Genomic DNA, 19,511 nt, shown 5'->3' with positions numbered 1-19,511 from the left:
AGGAAATCGAAGATCTCAGAAAATGGAAAAACCTTCCATGCTCGTGGATTGGCAGGATTAATATAGTTAAAATGGCCATCTTGCCAAAGGCAATCTACAGATTCAATGCTATTCCCATAAAAATCCCAACCCAGTTCTTCATAGAGCTAGAAAGAGCAATTCTCAAATTCATCTGGAATAACAAAAAAACCAGGATAGCTAAAACTATTCTCAACAGTAAAAGAACTTCAGGGGGATTCAATATCCCAGACTTTAAACTCTACTACAGAGCAATAGTGATAAAAACTGTATGGTATTGGTACAATATCAGGCAAGCGGATCAATGGAATAGGATTGAAGACCCAGAAATGAACCAACACACCTATGATCACTTGGTCTTCGACAAAGGGGCTGAAAGCATCCAGTGGGAAAAAGATAGTCTTTTCAACAAATGGTGCTGGTTCAATTGGAGGTCAGCATGCAGAAGAATGCGCATCGATCCATTCTTATCTCCTTGTACCAAGCTCAACTCCAAATGGATCAAGGACCTCCACATAAAACCTGACACACTGAAACAAATTGAAAAGAAATTGGGGAAGACCCTGGAGGACATGGACACAGGGGAAAAGTTCCTGAATAGAACACCAATAGCTTATGCTCTAAGAGCAAGAATTGACAAATGGGACCTCATAAAACTACAAAGTTTCTGTAAGGCAAAGGACACCGTCAAAAGGACAAAACATCAACCAACAGACTGGGAAAGACTCTTCACCAACCCTAAATCCGACAGAGGGCTAATATCTAATATATACAAAGAACTCAAGAAAGTAGAACCCAGAGATCCAAATAACCCCATTAAAAAGTGGGGTACGGAGCAAACAAAGAATTTTCACATGAAGAACTTCGGAGAGCTGAGAAACACCTTAAGAAATGTTCAACATCATTAGTCATTAGGGAAATGCAAATCAAAACAACCCTGAGATTTCACCTCACACCAGTCAGAATGGCTAAGGTCAAAAACTCAGGAGACAGCAGGTGTTGGCGAGGATGTTGAGAAAGAGGAACACTCCTCCACTGCTGGTGGGATTGCAAGATGGTGCAACCACTTTAGAAATCATTCTGGCGGTTCCTCAGAAAACTGGGCATGTCACTTCCTGAGGACCCTGTTATACCACTACTGGGCATATATCCAGAGGATTCTTCAGCATGCAATAAGGACACATGCTCCACTATGTTCATAGCAGCCCTATATGTAGTAGCCAGAAGCTGGAAAGAACCTAGATGTCCTTCAACGGAGGAATGGATACAAAAAATGTGGTATATTTATACAATGGAGTACTATTCAGCCATTAGAAACAATGAATTCATGAAATTCTTAGACAAATGGATGGAGCTGGAGAACATCATACTAAGTGAGGTAACCCAGTCTCAAAAGATCAATCATGGTATGCACTCACTGATAAGTGGATATTAGCCTAGAAACTTTGAATACCCAGGACATAATCCACAAATTAAATGATGTCCAAAAAGAATGGAGGAGTGGGCCTTGGTTCTGGAAAGACTCAGTGCAAGAGTATAGGGGAATTCTAGAACAGGGAAGTGGGAAGGGGTAGATGGAAGAATAGGGGGACGGAAGAGGGCTTACGGGACTTGCGGGGAGTGGGGACCCAGAAAAGGGGAAATCATTTGCAATGTAAATAAAAATAAACAAATAAATAAAAAAACAAAGAAACAAAAAACAGAAATGGAAAACCAGAAGGAAAGTAGGTGGCAAAAACCATCCCTGCAAAACCACAAAATGAGTGGACTTTTAAAGCAAGATATAGTGGTTTAGGCTTACAATTTTTGTATTCAGGAGGTTGAGACAGAACGATCAAGTTTGAGGCCTACCTCAGATACATAATGAATTACAGGCCAGTCTAGAACACACACACACACACACACACACACTTTAAAAACTTCCGTAAAGTCTTTGAAGAGTTAAAGAAAAGCATGAGGAAAGAAGTAAAGCAAAAGACTAACTGTATGTAAATGAAATGAGAGCGAGGGGCAAAAAGTATCAAAGAAGCTATAACAACCAAACCAAAAATTAACCAGCAGGAGTCATCAGGACACTTGAGCAGGCAAAGAGTATCATATATTGATATACAGAAAATTATATATACTAGATGTTATCAAGTCTGAGGAGGAGAAAGAAAGAAGAGTGAACAGAGCCTAAGAAACTTATGATACATCGGGGAGAAGACCAGTATATGCTGCTGGAAAGAAGGATGGAAGGAAAGGATCAGAGCTTACACAACAACAACAACAACAACAACAGCTGAGATGTTCTTGAATTTGAGAAAAGATGCACCTACAATTTTAAGGAGACAAATAAGCTCCAAATAGGAGAAAACTGAAAATATGTATGCTGCTAAATATTTTAGAGGAAACCTTTAAAATTTTAAGATAAAAAATAACTCATCATGTTCAAGTACTCATTAATATCATCAGATACCTTGGATGATGGAAGGCTGTGGGATGATATATCTAAAGTGATTTTTTTGAAATATAATTATACAGCAAAGCAATGACATGACTGAGGAATATTCTTAACTACTAATTAATTACTTTAGACATTTAAAATCTGCCTAAACTAAATGCACTGATTGACAAATAGTTTAAAATACGTGATGCAACTACATGCTTCCTACCAGAAACTCACAGTAGATGTGTGTGTGTGTGTGTGTGTGAGAGAGAGAGAGAGAGAGAGAGAGAGAGAGAGGGGGGGGGAAGAAGGAGAAGAAGGAGAGGAGAGAAGAAAAGGAGGGGAGAGAAGAAAAGGAGGGGAGAGAAGGGGAGGGGAGGGGAGGGGAGGAGAGAGGGAAGAGAGGAGAGGAGAGGAGAAGAGAGGGGGAGGAGAGGAGAGAAGAGGGGAATGAGAGGAGAGGGGAGGAGAGGAGAGGAGAGGGGAGAGGGGAGAGAGGAGAGGGGAGAGGAGAGGAGAGGAGAGGGGAGAGGGGAGAGAATACAAAAAGGTGGTATAAGATTTTCTTACAAGAAGTAACTAAAACAAAGAAGAACTGATGGCTCCCCCCCCCTCCTCCTCCTCCTCCTTCTTCTCTCTCCTCCTCCTCCTTTTCCTCCTCCTCCTCCTCCTTCTCCTCCTCCTTCTCCTCCTCTTTTATTCTTCTTCTAACATCACATAGACAAATGGCCAATTACACCAGTACAGCCAGAGTGCCTGGAGGACCAGGGGGCCCAGGATTAGGAGGCTGCTACTTCAATGGCAGATTTGCCAGCAGTCTTTTTGCCATGGCTGCCCATTGAGGCTGCAGTGCTCCTCGAAGTAAAGCTGAAAACAAGGACTGAATCTCTGTTACAAAGAACTTCGGATGGCGAAGAAGCATCTTTAAAAATGCTTAACTTCATTAGTCATTAGGGAAATGCAAATCAAAACAACCCTGAGATTTCAGCTTACACCAGTCAGAATGACTAAGATTAAAAACTCAGGAGACAGCAGGTGTTGGCAAGGATGTGGAGAAAGAGGAACACTTCTTCACTGCTGGTGGAGTTGCAAATTGGTACAACCACTCTGGAAATCAGTCTGGCGGTTCCTCAGAAAACTGGGCACGTCACTTCTGAAAGATCCTGCTATACCACTCCTGGGCATATACCCAGAGGATTCCTCAGCATGTAATAAGGATACATGCTCCACTATGTTCATAGCAGCCCTATTTAAAATAGCCAGAAGCTGGAAAGAATCCAGGTATCCCTCAACAGAAGAGTGGATGCAAAAAATGTGGTATATATTCACAATGGAGTACTATTCAGCCATTAGAAACAATGAATTCATGAAATTCTTAGGCAAATGGATGGAGCTGGAGAACATCATACTAAGTGAGGTAACCCAGTCTCAAAAGATCAATCACGGTATGCACTCACTGATAAGTGGATATTAGCCTAGAAAACTGGAATACCCGAAACATAATCCACACATCAAATGATGTCCAAGAAGAACGGAGGAGTGGCCCCTAGTTCTGGAAAGACTCAGTGTAGCAGTATAGGGCAAAACCAGAACAGGGAAGTGGGAAGGGGTGGATGGGGGAACAGGGGGAGGGAAGAGGGCTTATGGGACTTTTGGGGAGTGGGAAGCCAGAAAAGGGGAAATCATTTGAAATGTAAATAAAAAATATATCAAATAAAAAAAAGCAATTAAATAAATAAAAAAAAAAAAAAAACCAGGGCCGCCTGGTTAAGTTCATAAAGATCAAGCCCTGAAGGAGATCTACCTGTTCTCCCTGCTCATTAAGGAACCCAAGATTATTGACTTTTTCCTGGGTACATCCCTAAAGGGTGAAATGATTATATTATTATTATTATTATTTACTTTAGTTAAGCTTTGCCCCTTTATTTTTTGAAAAGCATGTTCTTTTATTGAGAAAAGAAGTAAAAACATTTTATGATAAAATTGAAGATTTACACGAAAAATATTTCTGATAAAATAGAAGAAATACATAGAAAAACACGTTAAAATTGAAAATTTTCATTGAAAATTAAAGCGTAAAATGGTAGACATAAAAACATTGCTAAATTAATTGAAAAAGGAAGTAGAAACATTTTATGATAGAATTGAAGATTTATGTGGAAAATATTTCTGATAAAATTGTAGAAAAACACGTTAAAATTGAAGATCATGGAAATTTTTATATAGATATAATAATGGTAGGAATAAAAGTATTCCTAAGTTGATTAAAAGTGAAATTATAAACATTTTTCTGATAAGGTTGAAGATTTTATATGGAAAATATTTCTGATTAAAGTTGAAGAAATATATAGAAAAACATGTTAAAATTGAAGATTTTTATGGAAAATTATACAGATAAAATGGTAGGCAAAAAAATAATTCTAAGTTGGTTGAAAGTAGACTATAAACATTTTCAGGTAAAATTAAAGATTTACATGGAAAATATTTCTGATAAAATTCAAGAAATATATAGAAAAATGTGTTAAAATAGATTATTTTGTGGAAAATTATACAGATAAAATGGTAGATATAAAAGCCTTTCTAAATTAATCAAGGGTTGAAATAAAAATATTTTGTGATAAAATTAGAGATTTACATGGAAAATATTTCTGATAAAATAGAAGAAATATATAGAAAACATGTTAAAATTGAAGATTATCATGAAAAATAATGCAGATAAAATGGTAGACATAAAATCATTGCTAAATGAATTGAAAGAGGAATTACAAACATTTTCTGAAAAAATTGAAGATTTACATGAAAAGTATTTCTGTTAGTCTATGTCTTTTTATTGGGAAAATGAGTTCATTGATGTTAAGAGATATTAAGTAATAGTGATTGTTGCTTCCTGTTATTTTTGATGTTATTTTTATGTTTGTGTGGTTATCTTCTTTTGGGTTTGTTGTAAGATTACTTTCTTGCTTTTTCTAGGGTGTAGTTGCCCTACTTATATTGGCATTTTCTATCTACTATCCTTCATAGGACTGAATTTGTAGGAAGATATTGTGTAAATTTGTTTTTATCATGGAATATCTTTGTTTCTCTATCTGTGGTGATTGAGTTTTGCTGGGTATAGTAGTCTGGTCTGGCATATGTGTTCTCTTAGGGTCTGTGTGAGATCTGCCCAGGATCTTCTAGCTTTCATCATCTCTGGTGAGAAGTCTGGTATAATTCTGATAGGTCTGCCTTTATATGTTACTTGACCTTTTCCCCTTTCTGCTTTTAATAGTCTTTCTTTGTTTAGTGCATCTTGTGTTTTGATTATTATGTGCCAGGAGGAATTTCTGTTCTGATCCAGTCTGTTTGGAGTTCTGTAGGCTTCTTGTATGTTCATGGGCATCTCTTTCTTTAGGTTAGGGAAGTTTTCTTCAATAATTTTGTTGATATTTACTGGTCCTTTAAGTTGGAAATCTTGCTCTCTTCTATACCTATAATCCTTAGGTTTGGTCTTCTCATTGTGTCTTGAATTTCCTGGATGTTTTGGGTTACAAGCTTTTTGCATTTTGCAATTTCTTTGAATGATGAGTCAATGTTTTCTATGTTATCTTCAACACCTGAGATTCTTTCTTCAATCTCTTGTATTCTGTTATTGATGCTTGCATCTATGACACCTGATTTTTTTCCCAAAGTTTTATATCTCCAACGTTGTCTCCTCTTGTGATTTCTTTATTGTTTCTACTTCCAATTTTAGATCCTTCATGGTTTTGTTCAGTTCCTTCACTTGTTTGTTTGTGTTTTCCTTTAATTCTTTAAGGGATTTTGTGTTTCCTCTTTCAGGGCTTCTGCCTGTTGACCTACATTCTCCTGTATTTCTTTAAGGGATTTTTGTGTTTCCTCTTTAAGGAGTTTTACCTGTTGACCCATGTTCCCCTGTATTTCTATAAGGGAGTTATTTAAGTCCTTCTTGAATCCCTCTATCAGCATCATGAGATACAATTTTAAATCCAGCTCTTGCTTTTCCAGTGTGTTGGGGTATCCAGGACTTGCTGTGGTGGCAGAAGTGGGTTCTGATGCTGCCAAGTAGCTTTGGTTTCTGTTGGTAGGGTTCTTGTGCTTGCCTTTCGCCATCTGGTTATCTCAGGTGTTAGTTGCTCTTGCTGTCTATGACTGGAGCTTGTCCCTCCTGTGGCCCTGTAAGCCAGTGTTCGTACTCCTGGGGGACCAACTCTTTTCTGGCAGGGTCTGTGCACAGAAGACTGTGGAGTCACCTGGCTCCCTGGTGCAAATGGCAGCCTGAAGACCTCTGACCCAGCTGCTCCACTGATTGTCTGTCCTGTGTGCTCCCAGATGTTACCCTCCAGAGAGAAGGTAGAGACCTTACCTCCATGATCAGAAGTGAAAGTGCTACTGGGAGATCACGTTCTCCTGAAGGGCCGTGCACAGAAGGCTGTGCAGTCGCCTGGCTCTCCAGTGCAAATGGCAGCAGGAAGATTCAAGGGTGAAATTCTAAAGATGCCAATGCAGACTTGGGCTGGTCAATGGACCAAGTTCAAGGCTTTTGTCACTATTGGTGACTACAAGGGTCATGTTGGTCTTGGTGTTAAGTGCTCCAAGGAGGTAGCCACTGCTATCTGAGGGGCTATCATCTCGGCCAAGCTTTTCATTGTCCCTGTGCTGAGAGGCTGCTGAGGCAAGCCCTACCGTGTTCCATGCAAGGTAACAGACCACTGTGGCTCTTTGTTGGTTTGTCTCATCCCTGTCCCCAGAGGAAATGACATTGTCTCTGCTCCAAGAAGCTGATGATGGGCAACTTTGCCAAGGCCATTTTTGATGCTGTCTCCAAGAACTACTTGACCCTTGACATCTAGAAAGAGACTGTGTTTACCAAATCTTCTTATCAGGAATTCACTGATCATCTTCTGAAAACCTATACCAGAGTCTCTATTCAGGGACCCAGGCTCCAGCTGTAGCTACCACTTAAGGGTTTTTATACAAGAAAACTTAAGTGAATTAAGTGTTTCAAAAAAAGAACTGATGATGTTAATACCAAACAAAATATACTTCAGGCCAAACACTGCAGAAATGATGAAGGTTATTATAAATTGATTTGGGAGTCAATTTGTCAAGAAGATGTAACAAGTATAAGCTCCAAATATAATAAGTTATTATTGACAGATTTGAAGACAAAAATAGCTCTACAATATGGTAGACAATTCTAATACTGTATTTCAGCAATCAACAAAACAACCAAACAGATTGATTAGGACATTAAAGTCCTGAATAATAATAGATAATCATTATATATACAGATATATATGTGATATATATATATATATATATCACATACATATTCTTTATTAGTGTCATGCCATTATTACCCTGGCCTCATGCAACACTGTGAATTGAACTATATGTAACTATAGAGGAAATGGCCCAGGTCACAACAGTTATTATATGTGTGTATGTTATATGATATGTATATTTACATATATGTGTTATATATAGATAATATTCCTGTGTATGTATATTATATAATAAACATCATGTTTATTATATATACTATAATGTATATAATTCTACCCACCAACAGGAAAACATTACTTTTATCAAATTCATGTGAACCATTCTCCACCAAACACCTTTAATAAATTTGAAAGGCCTGAAGTCATACAATCTTTTCAAACCTCAATTAAACAAAACCAGAAATGAATAACAGAATAAAACTGAAAAGAATGCACAGATATTTAGAAAGTAAATAGCATGCTTTCTTACTTTGAGAACTTCAAATAATCTTTTTGATCATATTCACCCCAACTGCTACCTAACTCCATCCCCAAACTTCTAACTTCATATCCTTTCCTTTTCTTCTCTTTCATTTTCTTTTCCAAATAACCTATCTAGTAGAATTTATGTTGCCCATATATTCACTGATATTGGGCCATCTACTGGAATGTGGTTCACCAGCAAAGGGACAACTCTTAAATAAAACTGACTCTTCCTTATCCAGAAGCCATCAAGGGTTCATAGCTCCTTAGTTACTGTGTATGTCCCATGAACCCTTCCCCTACACGCTAGGATGCTAGAATGTTGACTGGTTTGGTTGTGTGAAGTCTTCCACATATGCTATAAAATTTTGAGTGTAGTGATCTTGCCATATTCAGAAGGCACCATTTTCCTCTGGCTTTCCTCAACTTCAGGCTCTTACAATCTTTCTGACCCCTTACCACAATGGTTCCTAAGCCTTGTGGGGTTTAGGGAAGCAGATGTCCCATTTGTGTCTGAGCACTCTACTAACACTTATTCTCTGCACTTTGGCCAGTTTTGAGTTTCTGGGATAACCACCTTCCACCATAAAAGAAACTACTCTGATGCTGCACTAATCTATGGATATGGAGACACGAATGAAGAAGATAGTTTGGTAGTATGTCCATTTAGCAGAATGTTGTGCCAGGCTCACTCCTTTGGCCTGTGACCTCTTCAAAAATGGATTCTTAGACAGATTTACAGTACCAGAAATATGATTCCTCTTTGGAGAGAGCCTTAAATCCAATCAGAAAGCCATTGGTGCTCATATCATATCTGTTCCACCATTGCACCAATGAGTATGTCTTGCTGCACTGGTCATTTTTGTAGCTCACAGGGTTCGCAATTGGGTAAGACTTCTGACAACTTTTTCTCCCAATAGTTTACATTGCACCTTCTAGTAGCATGAAGGCAGCTTAGCAGCAGGAAGGAAACTTCCTGGTCAGTATCACCTTTATTTTTCCATGTACTTGAAAAAAATAAGTATAGTGTCTTTAGCAATAGTGGCTGAGCATCAAGTTCTAGCAGACAACCCAGAGCAAGGTGTCTTGAAGACTCCCTAAACAGCATACTCCTAAGCACTAGGTCAAAGAAAAAATGCAGGAAAAATAGAATATACCTTGGAGTGAGTACAGGACACAGGATGATAACATGTATAAAATGCAGTAAAACTAAGCTAAGACGGAAGCTTACAGACGAAAGCATATACAGTTAAAAAAGAAAAAGATTGAGATGTACTTTCGTGGAGGAATGCTTATTCGTCATGCAGAAGGCCCTGAGTTTTATTTGAAGGAGGAGAAGCAGGGATGGATCATTCAAATGAACAGGCAAATGTTATACATTAAGCAATAGAAAAAAATATGTTGTTTGATCATTTGTTTTCCAGGGTTTTGAAAGCTAAATGTGACTCCTGATGGTATGACCTACTCTGGATTCAAGTTTTTCAACATCTATAGCTGTGAACTTTAGTCCACACTTTCAACTTCAAGGAGGCTATCTATCTGCACATGTGTCCCATGTAGTCAAAGCTAGTGTCTCCACTTGTATCAAACTTGTTTTGCCTTTTGTGGTTCAAATCCCAAGATAAAAAAATTCTCTGCTTCTGTCAATATTTCTCCACTCCCCACCCCGCAGATAAGTGGGGACAGTGCCTCTACTTTCCCTAAATACTGGTTCTCACATCCTCTACCACAAATATCTCCATGCCTCTTTCTATTATTAAACCATTGTTCCCTCCTACCCTTAGAACTGCATACTGACTATTAAAATACCTCTCTGCTGGAACTACCCTCTGTTTCTTTCTTGTGAGAAGATTAACTGTTAATCAAATGAAGGATGCAGAGAAAGGTAGCTTAGTAAAGTCCTTACCATGTAAGGGTGATGACCTTACTCAATCTCCTGAACTCATGTTAAAAGCCGAGTACATGTCACATGTATGTAATCCAAGTACTGAGAATGCTAAGCAGACATCCCCTGAAGAATGGAACCTAAGGTTGTCCTCTGGCTTTCACATTCACATATTTACATGTATACACACATGTGCATACACACATGCTCACACTTGTATATAGATACATATGCGAGCATAAGTTCTAAGGTGTGTGTGTGTGTGTGTGTGTATGGTGTGTGTGTGTGTGAGAGAGAGAGAGAGAGAGAGAGAGAAGAGGGAGAGGGAAAGAGGGAGAGGGAGAGAGAGAGAGAGAGAGAGAGAGAGAGAGAGAGAGAAAAAATTGACCTGAATCCTTTATTGATTTCTAGTTCTTTGGAGTTGGGTGGTTCACATATTCTATTTATTCGTTATGGTACTGATCTGTAAAATGAGCTTCAATTGTTCTTACCTCATGGTTTGGCATGATAATTCAACAGTTCGTACAAATCAATTAGAATAGTTACATGAGTATAACAGATGTTCAGTAAGGGATGGTGATGGTGGCTCATTTATCTTTTGTCCTTCAGATCTGAAGTTATCCCATAATCAAAAGTAAAGGCTTCTTTAGTATGTAAAATAGTCTTAATTCCTTCAAGACTAAGACTTTCTCTTTCTGGCCCTGATTCTTACAGTGCTACTTATAAATACTCTACGGTCTGGCCACACCGATCAGTCTGAGGCTCATAAAATGTGTTCTTTACATTGCTACACCATGAATTCTGCTTAGGTGGTTGTTGTCTTTGGAATCATTCCCCATCACCATCTATGGAGACCTACTTGTATGTCAGAGTTCATGTCAAATGTTACTCTCTCAGGCCCAGAAAGCCCTCACAGATTACATACTGTATGGGTCACTTTCCCCATCTGAAATCTTGTTTTCTCTTTTGTTTTAGCAATTATCACAGTATTCATCAGGCAGGCAGCTGTGGGCACTAATCTTATGTCTGTAAGCAATACTCAGAGGCCTCTTTGAAACATTGTACAAGAGCTACACTGCCTAGCAGAGCTCTCTTCCTTACTGTCCACAGAGCCAATACTCAATGGGTGACTCTGGATCCTGGATCTATCTTAATTTATTTTTTATTTCCTAAAATGATTCTTTTTGGTTCTTTTATTTACTTACATTTCAAATGTTGTCCCCCTTCCCAGATTCTCCTCTGCAAACCTCCCATCCCATCTCCCTTCTCCTTTGCCTCTGTGAGGTGCTCCTCTACCCACCTACCCACTCCTGCATCACTACTCTAGCATCCCCCTATGCTGGGGCATCAAGCGTCCACAGGACCAAGGGCCTCCCTTCCCATTGATGCCAGATAAGGCCATCCTCTGCTACATGTGTAGCTGGAGCCATGAATCCCTCCATGTATACTCTTTGGTTGGTGGTTTAGTCCCTGGGAGCTCTTGGGAAGTCTGGTTAGTTGATATTGTTGTTCTTCCTATGGGGTTTGCAATCCTCTTAAGCTTCTTCAGTTCTCCCCCTAACTCTCCCATTGGGGTCTACTGGGCTCAGTCCAATGGTTAGCTGTGAGTATCTGTATCTGTATTATTCAGGTGCTGTCAGAGCCTCTCAGGAGAATGCTGTATCAGGCTCCTGTCAGCAAGCACTTGTTGGCATCAGCAATAGTGTCTAGGTTTGGTATCTGCAGATGGGATGAATCTCTAGGTGGGGTGGTCTCTGGATGGCCTTTCCTTCAGTCTGTGCCTATCTACTGGAGGTGATCTCTACAGGTTCTATCTCCTCTTTGTTGGATATTTCAGCTAATATCCCCATTGGGTCCTGGGAACCTCTCACTTCCCTGGCTTCTGGGACTTTCTAGTAGCTGCTTCCAGTCCAGGGTATGGATTGAGAAGGGAAGAAGATCATGGTGAAAAAAAAAAACAAAATTCTTTGTAAAGAAGGAGAGGACTTTCCTCTTTATATCTGATAAATTCTAAGAGGAATATCTTGAAATTTTTCTTCAGCCTTTTGACATTTATCATTAAATCTGGCCCTAGACTTTCAGCATCCTTCCTTGGTCCAAAAGAATTGAGAGTGACTAAAGGAGCTACTGCAGATGAAGAAGAACACTGGCTGATGGTTTGGGGAAACTGTTCTCCCGCACACATTAGCCAAATACTCAGTGCAAAGAGAGTGGTTATGTTCACATGTTCAGCTCAGCCTCACCCATACAGCCAGGTGGATTTTCTTGGTTTCATTCTGAATCCGGAAAGAATGGACCACACCATGTCTCCTTTGCTGCCTTAGAATGAACCACATTGTGTCTCCTTTGCTCTCTTTTCTCATTAATGGCAAACTTTTGTTGAATCAGGACAGCTGGAGTGCTAGCCATCTGCCCAGGGCTTTGACTATATCACTGTGAATACAGGTTTCCTGGCATCCAAGTGATCTCAGCTGTATGAGGAATGAGGGTGACAAGCAGCCAACAAACAAAGAATCTGAGATTGTAAAAGGCTGAGGGACTGGTTGGAGAGGGTCAAGGTCAGTGATTAGGGAAAGTCTTAGAAGAGGTCACGTTCTAACTGAGAAATAACGCAATATTTGGATATAAGTGAACTGAAGAGATGGTGTAGGACAGAAAAGACAGCAAAATCGAAAAGATTCAATTAGTGTGGAGGAATGTAAGCTAAATCTGGAATTCCCTGTCATACCAGATTCAGACACATTATCTCTACTATAGTTCTGTCAGGTGGAGAACATTATCATTTCCATTTTCCAGAGGAAGGCCTGGAGGAAGAAGATTTAATAGCTTGCCCAAAACAACTTTGCTTCTCCAAGACACTGCTCCTGGATTTCCAGCCCAGAAGAGGTGTGCTCCCATCCCACACTCCAAGAAGATACCTTCCTATGAACAGATCACAAAGTCCTGCAGGAACATAGCACTTCTTCTTATAAACCAAGCCAGACTCTAATCTTAATTCACAAGATGTCTTCCACCACTACCATCCAAGCACAGGCCTTGCTGAGATGAGTCATCTTGTTTCTAAGGAGGAAAGAGAACAAAACTGCATTTAACACACACACACACAGAGAGAGAGAGAGAGAGAGAGAGAGAGAGAGAGAGAGAGAGAGAGAGAGAGAGAACCCTGTGATGAATCCAGTGTAAATGAGTCAGAAACATATGGATCCAATGAACTTGAAAAGGTTCACTGGAGTTCAGAGCAAAGGGCAAAAACCTTTGCAGGAAATCACAGTTGGAGATTTCTCCAAGCCCAGTTCCATTAGTTTGCTAGCCACAGAATGGGGCTGGTGAATGGATCTCCATGGAAACCATAAAGGAGTAAGGGTCACTCTGTCCCAATTCCTCAAGGTCCACCTTAGTCATTTTCCAAGCAGCTTGTAGAAAGACCTTGCTCCATGCAAGCCCATTTCCTGGACATCCCAATCAGGTTATTGGCTGGAACAAAATCCAGCCAGTCATTTCTTCTTTGAAACTCAACTTTCACAACTCCAAAAGAAAGTACAAGTTGAACCGAAATCCCTACTTTCCCCCTAAATCTCCTCCCCTTGGATTCAACCTCTCTGGACAAGGCTAAGGCCAGGGTAGGCTTCTTATCAATTCTCTGGAATGTTGGGCTTGTGGTCATTGGTCTTGGAAGATGAAATACCAACCACGGTCCTCTTTGGAAGCACCAGGTGGGAAAAGAGTGTACACAAAATATTGAAAATGTTCAGCCAAACATGAAACACTATCCAAAAAAGACCCAGATCCTGACGTATCCGTTTGGTTGGGTTACATCAGCCATGAAAACAAACGCAGGCCAGCAGGCTTGGAGCCCAAAGAGATGAAGCTTGGATAATGGAAAGCAGGCAAGTGGCAGGTGTGTTTCCCTGGGCAAAGTCATCTTCAGTACATCCCTATGCTTCCCCTACCCACCCACCCCACCCCCCTCCCCGAAAGTCTACACTACCTCAGGGTGAATGACAGACTCCTCAAGGCATCTGCCCAACTCAGAGTCCAACTCAGTATCAGCTAGGTTTCCATATTTTATCCACTTGAGTGCATCTTCCAGATAAAAATCCAAGCCTCCACTGTGTTCTGATTTTTCTCTCTCACAGTGGAGTTGCTATGGAAACAGGCCTTGCTCATCCACCACTGGACTAGTCACGTTTCGGGGGTGGGGAGGACTAAGAAAAATGAGCAAGTGGAACAGTATTCTCCCCAAACGGTGCTTTAAATTGAAATCATCTGTTCTCCAGCCCAGCCTTCCCAGCCCAGCCACACCCGTGCAGCTGTGAAGGTGGGCGGGACAGCCAGGCCAGCCGCCTGCTTAGAGAGGGTCAAACCTCTGTGGTGGTAAGGTGATATGCTGGGAAGAATTTTGCTCTGGGCTATATTTTTTTTGTAGTTTTCTGTTTCTTATTTACTAATTAGCATTTTAATGGTGTACATTTATGGGCTATATTATGACAACTTGATACATGTATATAATGTGTAATGATCAAATCAGGGCAATTAATATTTCCATCTCCTTAAACATTTTTTAAATGTAATTCACTCACAGTGGCTGTACATTTCAGAGGGAACATGCAAAACATTTGTCAGAACCCTCTTGCCTACCTTCCAGTCTTCATACTCAACTGGACTTCACTGGAAATCCCTGCTTGCCCTTTCTGTCTCTTCTCCAGCACCCCAGAAATGAGGATGAGCCCTGAAGGCTGGCTCACGGCTGGGTTTTTCAGGCATTTTCTGTGCCCCTTGGCTGTCACTACTGCTGTCCTTCACCAAGATGGGCTTTCTAACTTGTGGGTGCCTGCAATCATTCATGGACTTGGGAGAGAGTCTTTCTGTACTTGAGGCAAAGAACCCAGGTTAAGGGATATGTGTCCCGTAACAGAACAGGAGATAGAAGAGGAGACAGAAGCAGGCAAGTGTAAGATGGTGGCCCTGATGAGGCCCACTGAATGGGCAAAGGGCGGGGGATGCAGGAAGCCAGCCACCTTGAGGATAAACCGCACACGCTCTCCATGTGAGCCTCAGCTGCAAGGTTGTTATGCTACAACTGGAAAAGAAGGAACTGGGGGAGCCCAGAAACCCCAGCTAAGGGGTGCAGACAGTGGGGCACAGTTGGAGGTCAAGCAAGAGTTCATTGTTGGGCCAGTGTATACCAGGCACAACTCTAGGTCTCACAGACATGGTGTGAAGGCAGAAGTGGTATGGGGTAAAGGACATAAACACCATCCAAAGGAGTTAGCATCAGTCATTCCTTCACCTGCATCCTGGCCATGTCTCCTGGAGTCCAGAGACCCACGCCCTCTGGTTCAGGTCATCTTTCATCTACAACTGCCCGAGGGGCTCCTGTACTAGCTGTGATGGAGTACTGAACACCTAGGACTACAACAGTGTGGGGAGCCCAGGGCAGATGAACTGGGCCTCAGTTTCCACAGCTGTCACCCCTGCACTAAGATCACTGTTATACAGATAAGCAGGAAGACGTCCAGAGAGCTCACTGGTAGGCAGTGTTGCACGGGTGTCTGGAATTGGATTGAATACAGCCTGGCCTCCCAGAGGGAGACGCTTTGGGGGCCCCAGTTGAGCCAGGGCTTTAGAGCTGCTATGCTGTTGCTGTCCTCAGGCAGAACACATCTGGAAAGTCTATTCGACAGACACGAAAAGGTGACTAGGGGCAGGATGAAGGACAATGGGCCGAAGGTGCCGAAGTGAGGTCAGGATTTGCCGGTGGGCTTCTTGCCCAGCTTAATTGTTTTCATTCTCAAAATGATTCCTAACAGCTGGCCCAGTGATCGTCATGTGCAGATTCCACAGGCAGCTGGGAGAAGCCAAAGGGCTGGGCAGAAGATCTGGGAGTCCAGCACCTGCCTTGCCGAGCTCGCTCAATGAAGATGGGCTGAAGGAGGCAAAGGAGCCCATCTGTCCTGCCTTGTGTGGGTGGAGGCTTTGAATCCAAGCTGAGTTCAGGCTTTCATGCCATGAACTCCTTCCCGGCCCTTGGCTTATGCCCAGGGTGGCCACTTTGAGGACTTTTCCTGGACACCTGAGTTGTGACCAAGAATTTGAGTTCCTATTGTCTATGGCTAGCTTTCGCAGGTGGCTAGGGCAGAGGGCCAGAGGTCAAAGGTTAAACACAAATTTCAGAGAAGATAAATGGGCAACATTTTAGTTTGTGTCTTTGTGCAGCTGGTCTGACCCTGGAAAATCATGGGATGCATACTGCCCTTTGGTCATAAGAGGATCGGGACACAACATGGGACTGAACTGTGTAACCCGCACTCGCAGCACCAGCAGATGCAAAGAGCTGCAGGTTTCAGCCCCGGAGCAGTCAGCCTGTTTGAGGAACCATGCTGCTGTGTGTATCTGTGCTTGCTGCCTCTGGGCTGGCACAGTTTTCAAGGCAGGGGCTACTTGGTTCCACTGTGATGGTCGCCACTGATTGTCAACTTGACAGGATCTAGGACCCTTCACTTAGAAAACAAACCCCTCCCTGTATATACCAAACTCAGGACTTCAGTGCCCTCCAGCACAATTCCAACTCAGCTGGCATTATTCATTGTACAAGCCTACCATGTGCCCAACAGTTAGTGTGCCAGACACGAACTCATCTTCTTATTTAACCTTGGGGCAACTTTACATGGAGGTACTGTTAGTAGTCCTAGTTTGTAAAAGACCACAAGGGGGCACAAAGAGAGTAATTCCTTTGCCCGAGTTCCAAGGCTATTATCATAGAGCAGAGGCTGGACTCAGTCCTTTGAATGTGATGCTAGTCTATGTGTGGACTGTGAGCAAAGTGCTATGCTGGAGTTCCTTCCTCTTCTGACCACCATCCTGAAACAACAGGATGAAGCAGCATCTTGCCAATCATCATGACAAAGATCCTGTGTCATGTCCAGAGGCCACAGCTGAGTTGAGCCAACTGCCTGGCCTCCAGGTTCCAGCCAAAAGTGGACCAGGTCAAACAGAACAGCAACAGCACATACTGCACCACTGGAATGCTCAGCCCAGCCCTGCTGGCTGGGTCACTCCTGGCCTTCTCTGCCCACTTGTAAGTAGGTCACTTGGCACTTTAGAAATGCCCTGAGTAACCTTAACATTAAGTGTGCGGGTGATGCTTAAGGTTTGCTCTAGAACCTGATCACTCAAGAGTCTCAAAGGCTTTGACCTTTGGGAGTGTCATCAATGTGCAAAAGTCAAGGAGGATTGCATCAAGAGTGAGAGTACCAAGGTTCCAAGTTATAGCAAACAGGGATGCTAAGAACTGTGCTGTCAGGATGATGAAGACAAACAAGAGGGGGCCCAGCAGGGTAGAGTTCTCTTTGGAGCAAGTTTTGAGCCTGCCAGCAAGGGCTATTAGGCACCATCACAGAATGCTGGCCAACAGCTGGATTTCTTTCCTAGGGGACCCATTAACACATTACATTTTGGAGACAGGATTTGGAGAAGATGATCTGTCAATCACACTGTTCCCTTTCAGCTGTTGAGTCCCAGAGAGTGTTGGAAAAGGACCCATGTCTCAGAGGGTCTCTTCTTTGCTGTGGTAGATGCCCATATGATCAGAGATGGATATGTGATGGGACAGGGCCCTCTGCCTAGGGTAGATTGCGTCAACAGCCCACAACAACAACAGAGCTCTAACAGAGATAAACCAATGCTTGGCAAAAGGCAATGGTGTTAGTCACTTGGGGTATGATACACAGGAGAAGGACATGGCCCTTCTGAAGTTAAACTTGGCTATGTAAACCTGTCAAAGGAAAGCCAACCCTCAATGTTAAGACTGTACTGGTGTGAACCCTGAGGTCACCCAGATCTATAACCACTTCAACTTTACGATTTCGAAGCAGAGAGCAATCTCAGCTTCTCCACCCAATCCCTGCTAAATCCAGAAATGACTTAAATCAAAAGTGGGGCAGAGAGGATGTTCCAGGGACCAGTGATAACAAGGTCCAGGAAATGGCAGCCATGCATGGCTGGAGTGTATGAGAAGTTGCTGACCCATTCTACTCTAAGGTGGCCTTTCTTGAATTCCCATCCCTCCACTTTCCCAGGCCAGTCAAAGATCAAATCCATGGGCTAAGGCTTACCAGAGCCAGTCATCATCTCCACAGAGGGATTCAGGCTGTGCTCTGCAGTGGTCACCAGTAATCTGAGCTGTCTTCCAGAGCAGCAGGAGCATGCTGGATCTCCAATGTGTCAGGCACACAGTTGTCAGGACTGTCACCTCAAAGGGCAACCCGTGTGACCTGAGTAATTGTAGCTTCTCCTCTGATCCATCTGCCTTTCCCAGGCACAAAGTTGTGGCATAGCAATTAAATGGCTGCTATGAACTCACAGCAGTTTAATTGCTTCCTCATCTAAGAAAGGGAAACAAGAATTAGTTACCACCTCAGAAAGATGAACAATGGAGGGGGAACAGGGACACTTAAGGTTATTCTGGGGTCTTAGAAGTGCAAGCATCTAAGGGTCTGAGCCTTATTGGCTAGGACCTCTAGTGTGAAAAATTGAAGGGCTGGGTCCTCTGGATGGATTTCACAGAGGCAGCTCAGAAGGGAAGGGCTTGGAAACTCCCTCCTCTCCCATTCTACAAAAATGTATTTGGAAAAGGTGCTCCCACATTATAAATAGGTGGTTGTGGATTTAAAAATTACATGGTTTTGTGTTTCATAGAATCATGAATTCATATCATCAAGAGGTATATTGGAAGTGGGGTAGGGCCTACTCTTTGCTGGGTGTGGATTGTCCTCTGCAGAGACATACTCTTTCCAGGAACAGGGGGCCCATTACTTACAGGACAAGTTCTGTATTTTTGGATGGCTGTGTATTTTAGATGACTTTTCTTTATATTAAGCTCCAGATACTTTCCCCAGACCTTCCAGCCACCACAGCAAATGTGTCCTCTGGAGACACAAGAAATACATTTGTCCTTCTTCCCCTCTGTCCTCTTTCGGGTCTTTGAAGATGGCTATCGCATGCCCCGTCTACTGCTTTTCTCCAGGCAGATATGTTGACTTGCTAAACAACCTAACTTTATAAGCCATAGGCTGTGGGTCTCTCCCAGTTAGGGGCAGTTTCTATCAAGGCCACAGTTGTGCTGTTTTGGACTTAACAGTATACAAACCTTCCTTTCCCCACTGCACCCCAATGGTAGTCGTACAGATGGTAAACAACCAGCCATGAGGGAAGAGTCTGCTCCTATTTGGAGAAAAACTGACTGGTGCTCAAGAGTTGCAGAGGGGCTAACATCAGATCCAGAGATCCAGAAGAGAGGCAAGGAAATGGGTCAATACTAGTAACAATTTTCCAAGGAAGGAAGGAAGGAAGGAAGGAAGGAAGGAAGGAAGGAAGGAAGGAAGGAAGGAAGACAGGCAGAGAAGTTGGGGTAAGTGCAGAAATGGGCATTTCTATA

The sequence above is a fragment of the Apodemus sylvaticus genome, chromosome 7 (assembly GCF_947179515.1).
Source record: "Apodemus sylvaticus chromosome 7, mApoSyl1.1, whole genome shotgun sequence".
Lineage (NCBI taxonomy): Eukaryota > Metazoa > Chordata > Mammalia > Rodentia > Muridae > Apodemus > Apodemus sylvaticus.
Note: the sequence above shows the minus strand (reverse complement) of the source record.